At 40.8% G+C, this 16,874-nt stretch overlaps 1 protein-coding gene across 2 annotated transcripts in view; it reads right to left on the bottom strand.

Annotated features, from left to right (window-relative positions):
• The window catches only part of MARCH8 (membrane-associated ring finger (C3HC4) 8, E3 ubiquitin protein ligase), a 143,569-nt gene that overhangs the window by 98,432 nt on the left and 28,263 nt on the right, over window positions 1-16,874 (bottom strand). Inside the window, exon 2 of one of the 2 annotated variants that reach the window (XM_011970543.1) lies at window positions 8,202-8,293. The exons of the other annotated variant lie outside the window; for it this stretch is intronic. The gene's annotated coding sequence lies outside the window, so the exon portion shown is untranslated. The remainder of the gene's footprint in view (window positions 1-8,201; window positions 8,294-16,874) is intronic. 2 annotated transcript variants of the gene reach the window in all.

Here is a 16,874-nt window from a genome sequence, read left to right as displayed (position 1 = left end):
TATCTAGCTAACCTAGTGGAGACTCGGAGGACTAGCACTCTGTGACTCTGTTTAGCTCAAGGATTGTAAATATACCAATCAGCACTCTGTGTCTAGCTCAGGGTTTGTGAATACACCAATCAGCACTCTGTGTCTAGCTCAGGGTTTGTGAAGACACCAACTGGTACCCTGTATCTAGCTAACTGGCACTCTGTGACTGTGTCTACCTCAAGGATTTAAAGGCACCAATCAGCACTCTGTCAAACTGGACCAATCAGCTCTGTAAAATGGCCCAATCAGCAGGATGTGGGTGGCGCCAGATAAGGGAATAAAAGCAGGCTGCCCCAGCCAACCAGCGGCAACACAGCTCAGGTCCCCTTCCACACTGTGGAAGCTTTGTTCTTTCGCTCTTTGCAATAAATCTTGCTGCTGCTGCTCACTCTTTGGGTCCACACCGCAGTTTTGAGCTGTAACACTCACCGCGAAGGTCTGCAGCTTCACTCCTGAGGCCAGTGAGACCACGAAACCACCAGGAAGAACAAACAACTCCAGATGCGCTGCCTTTAAGAGCTGTAACACCACAAATGTCTGCTGCTTCACTCCTGACAGCAAGACCACGAACCCACCAGAAGGAAGAAGCTCCAGACACATCTGAACGTCTGAAGGAACAAACTCCGGACACACCATCTTTAAGAACTGTAACACTCACCGCGAGGGTCCGCGGCTTCATTCTTGAAGTCAGTGAGACCGAGAACCCACCAATTCCGGACACAATAACAAGTTACAGAAGCTTGCTATCAAACAGTCAAACGAGAGCCCAAATATGGTACTGCACTAGTATCACCTCAAAGCCTTCTTCCTTCCACTCACCCAGGAAAGAAGGCTCCCCCTGCCACATCACATCTCACCCTCTGTCTATCACTTAACCACTGGTTAGCAAGGCTAACCTTAAGCTATAAAGCTATAAAGACTGCTCTGCTCCTGCCTTTTACTGAAATGAAGACCAAAATTAAACTTGAAAGCTCTGAGAAATTTCAGGGAAGATGACAGAGAAACACCACAAGGTCTCCGTATGTTACCCACTAAAAACAAGTCTGACACAAATTTTGTTATGTGGGCTGGCCTGTTAAAACTATTAGCTTTAAAAACAATGAGTTCATTTTAAAATATAAAAATTAACTTTTGTTTTTGTTTTTGTTTTGAGAAAAGGAGTCTCTCTCTGTTGCCCAGGCTTGAGTGCAGTGGCGTGATCTCGGCTCACTGCAATCTCCACCTCCCTGGTTCAAGCAATTGCCCTGCCTCAGCCCCCTGAGTAGCTGGGATTACAGGCGCACGCCACCACGCCTGGCTAATTTTTTGCATTTTTAATAGAGACGGGGTTTAGCCATGTTGGCCAGACTGATCTCGAATTCTTGACCTCAGGCAATCTGCCCACCTCGGCCTTCCAAAGTGCTGAGATTACAGGCGTGAGCCACCAAGCCCGGCCATGAACTGAAATTTTTTAATGCAACAAGAATAAAGCAGGCCAGTAGTGGTGGCTCACACCTGTAATCCTGACACTTTAGGAAGCCAAGGTGAGTGAATCGCTTAAGCTCCAGGAGTTTGAGACCAGCCTGGGCCACATGGTGACACCCCATCTCTACTAAAAATACAAAAAAATTTGCTGGGCGTGGTGGTGCACGCCTCTGGTATCAGCTACTTGGGAGACAGGTGGGAGGATCACTTGAGCCCAGGGGACAGAGGTTGCAGTGAGCCAAGATCGTACAACTACACTCCAGCCTGGGTGACAGAAGGAGAACCTGTCTCAAATAAAAAAAAAAAAAAGTAACTACCATAAAATATATATACAATTACCAAGAGTGAAGAAATCATAAGACAAATACATCCCACAGACTAAAGTTTACCCAGACACAAAAGACTGAAGTTTGTTAGTTTTTAACTCTCCTAGAGTAATTTAGAGCATTAGCAGGTGCAGTGGCTTGCACCTGTAGTCCCAGATACTTGGGAAGCTGAGATGGGAGGACCACTTTAGGACAGGAGTTCGAGACTGGCCTGGGCAACATAGTAAGACCTTGTCCTCCACCAAAAAAATTCAGATCATTACTAGAGGTAATAAAGGATACAATAAATGTTAAAACAATAATATGCAATGCTGAAGATAAGTGGAAAATAAAATCCAAAACATAAATGATTTAAACAGATAAAAGTATCTGAAGAAACTAAAAAGTAGAAACATACTGCCTGTGAGTAATAATGCTGGAGGAAAAAACTAGATGAAAGCACTTGCAAATCGTAAGTACTTTACATGATATTTCATTTAAATCTCACAGCAGTGCCAGGAGGGAAAGAAACAAAATTTTATCCCCCTTTCATGCATGGCTTAAAGAAATTAATCAACTTGCCCAAGTTTTCACAGCCATATTTCAAGGACTCTCAGCTGCTAGCATTTGCCTGATCTTACAGAAGGTGCCAACAAAAAAGTTTTATGCAACTAGACCATAACTGCCCCTGACTAACCTGGGATTCCAAGGTGCCACTTTCAGAGATGTTAGAATGGATAAAAATGCACAACTTATGCTTGACTAAATATGATAGCGTGCAGCAACCTACCAGGTGAACCTAAAATATGTAGTGGTTTTGGTTCTTTTAATTTCACAGTGGCACTGCTACGGGAAGGACTAAGATAAAACATGATATGTTCCTGTCTTTGTTGTAGTAAAGAAGAGTTATTATAATCCTTATGGATATAGAAGACAACATGGAATTCACATTTGAAGTATTAAAGAGTGACATGCCTTTTGCTGCCTTTTTTGTCTATACAGAGGGACACTTAACCAAAGCAATGGTTATATCTGCCTAAAATTTGGCAAAGATAATAAATTAGATATTTCAAAAGTGGGTTATTTTAAGGCACTAAGATATGCCTCAAACAGGTCTAATTCATGGCAGGTATTTAACTGTATCATTTTGAGTGCACTTACAAATTTGTATCACAAGCCACAGAAAAGAAACATTGCATTTAAAAACTATAGCCCATATCCTTATGTTCTTTCATCTTTATTCTAGTAGACTATGCGAGGTATTTCCAACACACAACCTCAGAGGTTGAAGCCAAGAAGAGTGGCAGAATGGATTCAAGGTGTGCCAACAATGCTACCCAGTAGGAAGAAATTCCATAAAAACTAGGCCCCTAAGGAAAACAACAAAGTCTAAAGCTGGAAGTCTTGTCCAAATGCAAGTGCTTGGCTAAGAGAGAGCTGTCAGGCTGTAGACTGAAAGGCAGTATATGCAATTTAGAATCCCCAGACTAACAGAGAGAGACCACAGCTGCGTGAGAGTGAGATGCTAATGTGGGGCAGGCAGGACTCAGCTCCAGACAGTGCATGCTATCGGGACTCCTTCCACGACTTGGGAAGACCTCAGTACAACCACTCTGGCAGGTATGTGAATTAGGTAAACAAGGTGTGATTACTGGGAAAAGGGCCTGGACTAATGTCTGGGCTTTCTGAAAGAGTTTGCATCTCACGGAAATTATGGAATAGCCACAGTATTCCCTTGGTAATAGAATACTAAAATACTGAAAACACTCAAAAGTTAAGAAAAGGGAAAAGAGAAGATTTGTTAGGGTTCTTTTAGCATTTCACTTCTGAGAAACAGAAGTATGAGTCTAACTGCCTTTGGAGTTGAAAAACACCTTCAATCCATCAAGCACAGAAATAGTCTGCCTTTGGCTAGGTGCAGTGGCTCATGCCTATAATCTTCGGGAGGCCGAGGCAGGTGGATCACCTGAGGTCAGGAGTTCGTGTGACCAGCCTGTCCAACATGGTGAAACCCCATCTCTACTAAAAATGCAAAAATTAGCCGAGTGTGGGGGGGGGCGCCTGTAATCCCAGCTAGTCAGGAGGCTGAGGAAAGAGAATTGCTTGAACCTGGGAAGTGGAGGTTGCAGTGACCCAAGATCATGCCATTGCACTCCAGCCTGGGTGACAAGAGCAAGACTCCATCTCAAAAAAAAAGAAAGAAAGAAAGAAGAAAAGAAAAAGAAAAGAAATAGTCTACCTTCTCGAACTCCTACAAGAGCTCCTCAGTGCTTGCCCTGCAGAGAACAGTGTCTGATCCCTATAGATAAGGAAAGGGAAGGAGAGGTCAAGGCTCCAGCAGCCCAGAGTTCTCCCTGGGTATTCACCATACCATTAGAGAAGAAACCTATTTACTTTTCTGCCTCCCTCCTTGAAGGCTTAGTAATGAAGCCAAGATTAGAACTGGAGGCATGGATTCCAGCCACTTACCAAAAGATGTTCCATTTTCTCTTGCTATGTAACAAACTACCCAAAACTTTGTTGCTTGAACATCCATGATTTCCTATTTCTCGTAATTCCATGGATTGGCTAGGCAGCTCTTCTGCCGCCCTTACCTGACTTACATAGGCTGCTTTGCTGGGCTCAGCAGGGAAGGCAGGGCCTTCTCCATGTGGCCTTTTCTTCTAGGCTTTTTCACATTGTGGCAGCAGCATCCCAAGACAGTTCACCCACTACACATGGTGCCCCTGCTTACAATGTGTCCGCTGATGTCCCATTCAAGTCACATGATTGAGACCAAAGTCAAGAAGGGGGAAAAGAGACTCTACCACTTGATGGGTGCTGTGGTTTGGATGTGCCCCCAAGTTCATGTATTGGTAACTTAATCCCCAATGCAACAGTGTTGACGGATGGGACTTGTAAGAGGTGATTAGGCCATGAGGGCTCTGCCCTCACTAATGGATTAATGTTGTTATTGAAGAAGTAGGTTAGTTATCATGGGAGTGGGTTCCTAATAGAAGAATTAGTTCAGCCTCCTTCCCTTCTCTCCGTCCCATGAATGTGCTCTCTTGCCCATCTGCCTTCCACCATGGGATGATGCAGCAAGAAAGCCCTCACCAGATGTGAGCCCCTCAACCTTGGACTTCCCAGGCTGCAGAAATGTGAGAACTAAATCTCTGTACTTTCTTAATTACTCCATCTCAGGTACTCTGTTACAGCAGCACAACGCGGACTAAGACAATGGGAGAAACAAGTGAAGTCACACTGCAAACAGGCACAGTTGGGAGCAGTGCAGGTGGGGGGGGGGGTGATTCATTAGGAGCCATTTTGTAAAATTTACCACATATTGTTTTCCCTACTTTTCCCTCTGATAATAATAGTTTTTATCAGCAGAATTTTTTTCAGGCGTTTTCATACCTATTATATATTCAAAGTTAATTATGATCTTTGTAATATGGGGGAAAAGGTGCTCAACTCTATTTCTACTACAGAACAACATTGATAAATAGATCCAAAAATATTCCCAAGGTTTAGAGACTAGAATTCCTTCTAGCAATCCATACCTCTTGAAGATCTTATGTTCCTTAACAAACACATGGATCTTGTGAAGCATCTTTAGTAGGTTGACAGAGGAAGAAACTGTGGCCAAAGTTTATAACAGAAAAATCGAAGGCAATTATACTCCATTTGAAGTGCTTCCTGCAGAAAGAATTCTCAGCATGCCACTGTACAACGCAGCATATAAGGACAATGGCATACACTGCTCTGCACCAGCCAGCTTTCATCTCAGGCCGGAACAAGCATATTCTCTACATACTGCAGTAAACCAGAAAAACCAGAACAGGATTTGCCTCAGTACTCACCTTATCCCCTGACCATCCGAGATATGTCTGCCCAGGTAGGACACATCTTCTCAAGGACCCCCGTACATGCCATGGTCAACCTTACCCTTGTTCATTCTGTCCCACCTTCTTGGGATGTTCTTCCCTCTTTGCCTATCAGGCCCAAAATTCTCTGGCCTTCAGACCATACCTCAAAGCATCTCTTCTCTACAAGCAAAACACGTTCCCCTTTCCCTTCCTTACTACCCATAGCACTTACCCAATTTCTTTACAGGTGGACATTAATCATATAAAAACAGTCTTTCGATATAAGTGGTGGTTAATTTCACATGTCAACTTGACTAGGCCACAATATCCAGATATTTGGTCAAACATTACTCTGAATGTTTCTGTGAAGGTATTTTTTTAGATAAGATTAACATTTAAATTGGTAGACCTTTTTTTAAGGCAGGACAGGATTTATTCCCATTTTACAGATGAGGAAACACTCAGAGGGGACAAGTGATCCACCTGCTCTAGGTCTCAAGTCAATACATGACTCAGCTGAAATTTCCTCTCCTAGATGTATACACAATGGGAGTAATGCCAGACCTGCTTCTCAAAACAGATATGCACAAGAAAACTGTTTTAGTCTAATTCTTCTGACAACTGGAAAGTAAATATTCACCAGGCCCTGTGCACATAATATTACCGTAAGTCAGAAGTCTGTTATTAGGAGCATAAAACCATGGTACAGATTGGGAGTGGGAAGATACACAGAAAGGATACCAAGAGTTTCTGTCAACTGCCCCTGGTCTGAGTTCAACATTTTTTTAAGAGATGCAAATTTTTTTTTTTTTAGGAGATGGCGTTTCACTATGTTGCCCAGGCTGGACTTGAACTCCTAGGCTCAAATGATCCTCTTGCCTCAGTCTCCCAAGTATCTGGGACTAGAGGTGCCTGCCACCACACCCAGCTTCTAAATTGGTAGATTCTGAGTAAAACATCCTGCTATGTGGGTGGGCCTCAACCAATCAGTTGAAGGCCTTAATATAAAAAGGACTGACCTCCCCCAGAAAAGGGAATTCTGCCAGCAGACTGCCTTCAGTCTTCAACTCCAGAATCAACTCTTCCCTGAGCCTCCAGCCTGCCAGCCCACCCTACAGATTTTAGACTTGTCAGTCTCCACAATCATATGAATCAATTCCTTAAAACAAATCTCTCTCTCCCCCCATCTCTATCTATCTATCTATCTATCTATCTATCTATCTATCTATCTATCTATATACAGGTATATCTGTACACACACAAACACACACACACACACAGACACACATGCCCTATTGGTTTTGTTTCTTTGGAGAACTCTGACTGACACAATATATCACACAGTTTAAATCATTCCTTGCAGGGTATAAAGCCTGGCCTATTTAAAAGGCTATATACTCCCTGGACTGTTGCATATTTTTTAGCAATCCCTGCAGTCTTCTGTACCATCATGTTTCTTTAGTATTCCCTAAGGTGTTCCATACAGAGCAGGGGTGAAATATTCCAGGAACTTTAATTTGCGCTTCCTTATGACTAAACCTTGTATCCTTCCAGTTTCCTAACCTTTCTGCACCACTGACTGTGATATGTATATATACTAAAGAAGCTGAAAGAAAGAAAAGGAATACTGCTCCCATTTTCCCATGGTGAAATCCCAAAGGTGGTTAATGTCTATTAAAAACTAGTAGTTTTATTACTAACTGGCACACAGGTGGTAGAATGTTTTAAAAAAAGAAAACAAAAACTACAAACTATTATTCACTTTATGATCCTGGAATCCATTCTTTTTCATTTTCTCCACCTAGAAAACACCTTTTAGTGAAAAAACTATAATAAAAGCCAAAAAAAGTTGTAGTCGATCATCAAAATAATAACCCAAGACCAAATTTAAAGTAATATAAATGTAAATCAGGAAATGGTTTTTAAAGTCAGCTACCACGTCTTAAGAGATTTTCACTTTATTTTAAATCCCTTTGGGATGACCTAGAAAATTTCATTCATTTATCCTAAGCAAACAAATGGACAAACACGTATTTTCATAGTCTGACCCAAACAATGAATTGGTTCATCCATCATTTTCCAAGCATCTTCTAAGTGCCAGGCTCCTACTAAGAACTGGAAAATTTTAGAAGTGAACTGGTGCTATCGTTCCTCCCTTAAAATATATTAGTGAATGCCCAGAAAATAAAGAATGCTCACATTTATTAAGCTACTCTCTTACAATGTGCATTATTTCTGCTACTACCAGTTGAGTTGTGTACATTATCAAAAACCTATTGTTTAATCTCCAAACCTGTCTATGTCAGTTGTACTCATTCTGCAATGGTATAATTGAATACTATATAAACTGATCACAAATGGACAAAAATGTGGTTACAAAAGTAAGAAGCTACTATTTCTATAAAACCTAAGTTGAATACTTTGGAAAGCATCCGTACAGGCATATTACTTTCCTTAAAATTTTTTGACAAATTGAGTATATATAAAACAACTATAAAAGACTAGAAAACAATTCTAAAATACCAGAATTCTGGCCAGGTGCAGTGGCTCATACCTGTAATCCCAGTGCTTTGGGAAGCTGAGGCAGAAGATCACTTCAGGCCAGGAGTTTGAGACCAGTCTGAGCAACACAGCAAGACCCCATCTCTACAAAAAAAATTTTTAATTAAAAAAAAAAGATAGAATTCTATGCTCCGATTGCTTCAAACGTTCCTGAAGTCTTAAACAGAGTGAAACTAGAAAACACAAAAGCTACTCTATAAATGTGGCTTTTAACAATAATACAGAACTGAGAGGACCCATAATACTCAAAGAAAGATTACTACCCTAGATTACAAGACTGGCCTTTCGCATCCTCCACTATTCCCAGAACAATCCATCAGTAGCAGTAACATTACACTTGAATACCTCCTGAAGTCAAGTTGTTTTATTTAAAACTGAAATATCCCTCTAAAAACAACAACAACAAAATTAAGTATGTATGTACAAGGTATTCACTGCAGCACTGTTTCTAACAGCAAGACACTAAAGACAATCCAAATGTCCATTAATATGGGACTGACAATAAACCATGGTAAATTCACACAATGAAACAGGAAAAAGGCATAAAGAATGCCCCTATATACTTCTATGGAGTAATCAGCAGGAAATAATAGGAAGACAAAAAAGCAAGAAGAAAATTATATGTAGTGAGCTACCATTCACCTAAGATGGAATTGGGAGGCAGAAACTATATGTGTGTGCACATGCATGGATGTGCGCACACACACACACACACACACACACTCTTGCTCATATGTTTTAAATGGAACGTAGGGAAGAAAAATAGAGGGAACCACAATCAGAGCTAGACTGTTCTGATTCTGCCTTGTTTTACACATTTAGCTCTGGAACCATGTACATGTTTTCCATAATTACTTGTTTAAAAAATAATTGAAAAACTATCATCTCTAAAATTCAAGAGCAACATGAAATGAACCTAAATATTTATTGAATTAGTGGTACAATCATACAAAAAGGATTTACTTCAAATGACTTAAAATAGTTTTACCAGACATCCCTAGAGGAATCTATCCTAAAAATGAAAAGAATTTGGGAGAGTGCTTTTAATTCTTAAACTATTTTCAGTAATCATATTGTTAGTAGTAACACTGATAAGTAATGGTATCAATATGATTTAGAACCAAAATTTTTAGCATGAGACAAATATAAAATTAAAGAAATTCAACAAAATCATCTATTCCTAAGTTTATACTGGAAAAATCAGTATGAAACTCATAAAATATTTTACCTTGAAAACAACGTATTTCCTAGCCCCATCCTCTGAAAAGGCCTAGAAATAACAACCAATCTGTAGTTTCCAGACTGTGGTCACTAAATACAATTTCCCTCTGAAAGGAACCAGAGCTGGTTGAAGAAAGGGATAATTCCAGATCTATGACTGTTAATGTACAAGATGAACCTGGACATCTTGTCACACAAGAAAGCAAGAAGCCATCAGAGGCACTCATGCCAAAATGACCCAGGAGCTAATGTAAAGGCACTCCCGTTGGCCAAAGAAGGGACAATTTGGGCCAGGTGCAGTGGCACATGCCTGTAATCTCAGTTCTTTGGGAGGCCAAGGCAGGTGAATCACCTGAGGTCACGAATTCGAGACCAGCCTGACCAAAATGGAGAAACTCCATCTCTAGTAAAAATACAAAATTAGGGCCCATGCCTGTAATCCCAGTACTCTGGAAGGCCAAGGTGGGCGGATTGTCTGAGGTCAGGCATTCAAGACCAGCCTGGCCAACGTGATGAAACCCTGTAACTATTAAAAATACAAAAATTAGCCAGGCATGGTGGTGAGTGCCTGTTGTCCCAGCTACTTGGGAGGCTGAGGCAAGAGAATCGCTTGAACCCAGAGGTGGAGGCTGCAGTGAGCCGAGACTGCGCCACTGCATTCCAGCCTGGGCAACAGAGTAAGACTCTGTCTCAAAAAAAAAAAAAAAATACAAAATACAAAATTAGGTGGGCATGGTAGTGCACGCCTGTAATCCCAGCTACTCAGGAGGCTGAGGGAGGAGAATTGATTGAACCTGGGAGGTAGAGGTTGCAGTGAGCTGAGATCATGCCATTGCACTCCAGTCTGAGCAACAAGAGCGAAATTCGGTCTCAAAAAAAAACGGGACCATTTGATCATTAATAAGAACAACTGCGGCCTGCGGCTGGGTACACTGGTTTGTGCCTTACAGTCCCAGCTACCAGGGAGGGTAAGGAGAGAGGATCACTTGAGACCAGCCTGGGCAACATAGTGAGACTCTGTCATTAATTAATTTAATTAACTCATTAAAGAATAACTGCAATGAACTTAAGAAATCATCAAATGTATTAAATTCACATGTTGGCAGGGCGTGATGACTCACACCTGTAATCTCAATACTTCGGGAGGCCGAGGTGGGAAAATCTCTTGAGGCCAGAAGTGTAAGACCAGCCTAGAGGCAACATAGTGAAATTCCATCTCTCCTAAAATGATTTCTTTTTTAATTAGCTGTGTTTGGTGGTGCATGCCTGTGGTCCCAGCTACTTGGGAGGCTGAGGCAGGAGGATCACTTGAGCCCAGGAGGTTGAGGCTGCAATGAGCCATGATTACACCACTGCACTCCAGCATGAGGGACATTGCAAGACCCTGTCTCAAAAACAAAAAGAAAAAGAAAAAGAAAAGAGCATCTGTTTATAATGATATTTTTTTAAATAAAGGAAAAAACACTGGCCATTTTTGGAAATGCTAGGGACCCTCCAAGAGTTGTAAGTAAAGAGAAAGAGTCACTCATTTAACCTGACTTCCCTGTATAAGTTATACCTCTGGGTAACTGAATAGTTTGTAAAAAGAAACTTCTCTATAGTAGTATTCCAGCAAATAAATGAAAAAGGAATGATGCAACATCAAGAATCGCAACATCTTGCATGCCCATGATTAAATAATGGATCCAAGTGAAGAATAAGTGGTCACTACTGTTTCAAAGCAAAAAAGTCATTCCGCAAAATTCATATATAATAGTATGAGCGAGCGCACAAGATAAACAACATGATTTTTTCAGTAAATAACATTTCAAGAACAAAGAAAATAAGGAGGCCAGGCGCGGTGGCTCAAGCCTGTAATCCCAGCACTTTGGGAGGCCGAGACGGGTGGATCACGAGGTCAGGAGATCGAGACCATCCTGGCTAACATGGTGAAACCCCGTCTCTACTAAAAAATACAAAAAACTAGCCGGGCGAGGTGGCGGGTGCCTGTAGTCCCAGTTACTCGGGAGGCTGAGGCACGAGAATGGCGTGAACCCGGGAGGCGGAGCTTGCTGTGAGCTGAGATCCTGCCACTGCACTCCAGCCTGGGTGACAGAGCGAGACTCCGTCTCAAAAAAAAAAAAAAAGAAAAAGAAAATAAGGAAAACCTATAGCTTAAAAGATATTAAAGAAAACCTATCAACTGAATGTAATGTGTAGATCTTGTTTAGATCCTGATGCAAAAAATCACAGTGCACACAAACACATACACAAAATTGTGAAATAACTCTGGGATGATAGTGGTATTGTGTGATTTGTTCTAAGAAAAACAGCCCTTATCTTTCACTGAAAGTACTAACATATTTACAGATAAAATGAAAAGAACAAGAATGTACCCTCAAAAATGGACTGGGAGAGGAATATAAAGAAACAAAAGAGGCTATGAGTGGATGCCAGCTAGTGACAGGCACAAGGCGATTCACTGTATTCCTCCTTTACTTCTGTGTATGTTTTTAATTCTCCAGAATAAAAGTTTTGAAACTTTGATGTATGACTGTACGTCTGTATGCTTTAATAATAAAATGGTAATGGCATACAAAATTTTTCAGGATTTCCTGCTTTAAGTACAAATGGCTTCTCCAGTTCTTTCTGCAAGAAGCATCTGGGGGTCATGTCCCTTATTTCTCTGAATTATCAACTAAAAGCACAGGGCCTGCTACACAGGAAGTGCTCAATAAATGTTAAATGAATGAATTCTGTTTGCTATACTTCTCTACTCTGCTAAACTTTCCAAAACCCTAATCTATTGATCCAATTTGTAGTAAAGGATGAGTAAATAGAACCAAGTATTAAAAAGATAAAAAATCCAAAACCCTGTACTTAAGCTTTTAAGTCTATGTTCCATAAAAAAAATGCTTGTTTTTTCTTGTGGTAAAAAACACAAAACATAAAATTTATCAAATTAACTATCTGTAAGTGTACAGCATTCAATATTGTGAGACAGATATCCAGAATTTTTTTCATCTTGCAAAACTAAAACTATAACCATTAAACAACAAAAGGTGCTTATTCTTTTTTTTTCGGAGACTGAGTTTCACTCTTGATGCCTGGGCTAGAGTGCAATGACACAATCTCAGCTCACTGCAACCTCCACCTCCTGGGTTCAAGCAATTCTCCTTGCTTCAGCCTCCCGAGTAGCTGAGATTACAGGTGTGTGCCACCACACCCAGTTAATTTTTCTATTTTTAGTAGAGATGGGGTTTCGCCATGTTGGCCAGGCTGGTCTTGAACTCCTGACCTCAGGTGATCCACCCGCCTCGGCCTCCCAAAGTGCTTGGATTACAGGTGTGAGACACCACGCCTGGCCCAAAATGTGTTTATTCTTAATACTTCCTACCCATTGTCTACTCTATCCTACACAGACCTCTAGCTACCACAAGCATTCAAAGTATTATTTTCTGACAATATACATTGTGGATCACCAGCACAATAATATCAAATGGAAAACAACCAGTCCTTAAAGAAAATAGGAAAGGTCTGAAGTCTGACTGTAAACAGAAGACCGTATGACCTCCTGTGCGGAGGAAAGGAAGATAGGGCTGGAATGTGGTTTCAGGGTCACTCTAAATGGAAGTGAGGAACCAAGACAGGAAGAGGCAGGCCCACAGCTAAGAGGAGGCTGCATGGGCTGCAGAACAACTCATTCCATGTCTGCATTTAACAAAGACTTATCACTGCTTAGGCAGCCCCATAACAATGATGGAAAGGCCGCTGGTAAGCACATAGAATCAAATTAATAGGGGCCTTAGGTCAGGTACCCAGAGAAGCAATATGCAAATCTCGAATTCAACAGACTTTTAGTTAAATATGCTTATGCAGGTCTACAAAAAAAATGACTTGGCTATAAATTTGGTAGTAACTTAGTATATCATGTAAGAAATATCAGTGATCAGTATCAGTGACCAGTGATCACTGATACTTTTCAATGTGTTACTAGAGTTCTAATTATCTTTGGTAATAGATGAACTCTTAGTCAATCACTTCTTTTTCAAAAATCACTTTCATACATTATTCTTCAGAAGCATGACTCCCAGCCTGAGTCTGCACTGGGACAACTCCAGGAAAGACAGAGATTTTGTACATGACTGAGGATACTAGCAGGGTCAAGGCAGACAACGACCTGTTTACCAAAAGCACCTAGAAATCTCCAGCGGGGCAGGGATCTTGGGGAATGGACACTCATTCTACAGCAAGAGTCCAGGTTTAATCCAAAGAAAGCCACAGACCATGAGAACAGAGTAGTGGCTTAGAGGACAACATGGTATCTGTCATTCACACTATCCTACATAAAAGCAAGGGATGATAGAGTGGTATTGTGTGATTCATTCTAAGAAAAACAATCAAATTAAAGACATTCTCAACAGGCTCTGAAGAACAGTAAAACTTGAAGGAATCAGCAGCATGGAAAGCAGCAGCTGTTAAGACACAGGACTGACAGCAGCATGGGTAATAAGGAACATCTTGATGGCCACAGCCATGACAGTTGCCCTATCAACACAATGACCTTTGCACTACAACAGTGGCTGCACTTCCGGTGCCAGGCACAAGGTGGTGGCTCTCAGTTCTGCCTCCAGCACTAGCAGGCTGTGTGTACATACAAATACACATATGTATATCTATGTGTAACACCCAGCTACTAACGGTCAGACTGGAGAGCACGCGGAGAGAAAATGGGAGTAGAAGTACAAACGATCTTTCACCTTTTCAATATTAACTGATTTTTTTTATAATTATGTAGTACCACAAATCAAACTTCTATTTTGAATAAAATAGAACACATCGAGGCCTAAAGGGAAGAAATATGTAGTAAAATCAGAAAAATTTAATATAGAATTTATAATAAAGTTCCACTTGTGCTTTGACAATTCTTGCCTTTTAAACCGAGTAATATTCCAAGTAAATACATCTTTAAAAAAAGAAAAAGTATAGTTTAAAATGTAGTAATTTAGGCCAATTTCAATTATTCAGGAGGAATATGAATTTTAGGAAAGGAATGAATAACTTTAGCCCTGTCATCATCCAGAAATTAGAAGTTAGTAAACATACTGTAAATTTAACCTGCCTGTATGCTTTTCAACTTACGGCTCTGGGTAAGAATGAATGCCATAACAAATGTGAAAATCACTTGTAAACTATACAGTGGTATGTATATAGATGATAGTTAAGTGTCTACCATCACAAATGTGCTATAATTTTTTGATCTGACTTTATAATACAGAACACAATATAATGAATTTTTAAGAAATATAATGGTCCCTAAGGCCCCTTTTTTTTTTTTTTTTTTTTTTTGAGATGGAGTCTCACTCTGTTGCCCAGGCTGGACGGCAGTGACACAATCTCGGCTCACTGCAACCTCTGCCTCCCAGGTTCAAGCGATTCTCTGGCCTCAGCCTCCTGAGTAGCTGAGCTTATAGGCATGCGCCACCACGTCCAGCTAATTTTTGTATTTTTTAGTAGAGATGGGGTTTCATTGGCCGTTTCTTATATTACTAACTCATACACATAAGAATTTGTTTTCATTTAATTGAAGATGCTCTTATGTATACTGATATTTCAATAAACATGAACATTAAATCTTTGAGATTAAAACCTCCATAAATATAACTGGAAACCTGCATTTCCTTCTTGGCTAGAAACCCATAAACAAAAAAAAATTCCAAGTGTGCATTAGACTCATAATGGTTTTCACACAAGAATGAATGGTATAAAAATTTTTAATTCACCAAACATCTTTCTGCAACTGGGTCATTCATTTTCTAAGTTAGAGGCATTTTATTTTTATAACCTTTGTGGCTTCAAAAATAATTTTAAATACCTTAGAAGTATACACCCTAAGTATACATCACAGCACCCTTCCAAGGGAGGGGGCCTTGGCAGTGAGATTTGAACACAGAATCCTTCCTCCCCTCAACACAGAGACAGGCAGCTGCTCCAAGGATAGCCAATCTGTTGGCTGGGGAAGAGGCTAGTTAGGCAAGCTGGCAAATTAGGCACTAAAAGGGAGGTGAAGCTGAAAGAATACATGGAGTGAAGGAAGATCCTCAAAGATTCACAAGCAAGGATGAGGTGAGAGGGAGCTGAGAACCAGAAAAACGAGATATGAAATAGAGAAAAAATAATGTGAACATGAGGAAGCCTTCTGGTTGTAGAAGACAGGTCAGAGTGGTAGGAACAATTGTAGAAAGATGCAAACTTTCTTGGAAGGCCAGGAGGTTTTACAAAAGCTTTGGAAAAGGATTTGGCTGAAGGCAGCCAGACTCTTATCCAGTGCCTGAAAGCTTAGGTTAGACAACAAGGGGATGTAAATAAACTGATTTAGATAAGTTAGTTTACTTAGGCCTCAGAACCTGGCCTTTAATCATCCTCACACAGGACTGCTCTCTCCAGGGAGGACGACCAGTTGATTACCCACAAGTGTGTTGACTCAAAGCCATTGTTATTAAATCTGCGCTGAATAAATGCCTGGAGTGCCAGCCCGCCACGGCCGAGGCTGCTGACTTTTTACAGCACCCTTCTCGGGGTCTGTGAGTGGCCCAGTCCCCTAGCCCGCTCCCCTAGCCCGTTCTTTCACTGGATACCTGCGTGTGAGTGCATTTTTCATCCATCCTTCAGCCAGGGTCTGCGGGTCAGACCCAGCATCTGGCCTCGTAGGAAGAGTGTAGCAGGTAGGAAGAGTGTAGCAGACATGAAGAGAACAGCAGAAATGCAATGAGCAGTAAGCGCAGCTGTTCCCTAGAACTGTGTTGGATCCTGACAGCTATTCAGCTCCAGTTTCCTTGTAATCTGAAAATAAACGCTTTATTCTTAAAGAACACTGATGTGAGTTTCTGTTCCTTAAAATCAAAAAAGCCTCGTATAAGATACATACAAGGATAAGACAGATTTAAATATGCAAGGGAAATAAGGCAAAGAGAAACAGGAGTATGAAAAAGGTAACAGTCCCTTCCCAGTTCTTTATGATAAAACCATGTCATCTCCAGACACAGGAAAAGAATTTCAGTTCTCTATGACGGCAGGGCACCTGTCTAGTGCATTCAAATATGGTAATAACAAAATCTGTCAAAAAAGGAACGAAAATAAATCTGGAAAAATACGCTTACAATAAAAAGATTACCATATACATAGAGAAGTAAATCGCTATAAGCCAGAGCAAGCAGAAAGAACAAATACCAGATACTGCCTTCACTACCATTTCAGATAATGTAATTATGAAACAGACTTTTTTTTTTTTTTTTTTGAGACAGAGTCTGGCTCTGTCGGCTAGGATGGAATGCAGTGGCATGATCTCAGCTCACTGCAACCTCCGTCTCCTGGGCTCAAGCAATTCTTCTGCCTCAGCCTCCCAAGTAGCTGGGATTACAGGCGTGTGCCACCACGCCCGGCTAATTTTTGTATTTTTAGTAGA

This window comes from Mandrillus leucophaeus, unplaced genomic scaffold (genome assembly GCF_000951045.1).
Source record: "Mandrillus leucophaeus isolate KB7577 unplaced genomic scaffold, Mleu.le_1.0 Scaffold1206, whole genome shotgun sequence".
Classification (NCBI taxonomy): Eukaryota; Metazoa; Chordata; class Mammalia; order Primates; family Cercopithecidae; genus Mandrillus; species Mandrillus leucophaeus.
This window is presented reverse-complemented; position numbering and strand designations above follow the sequence as displayed.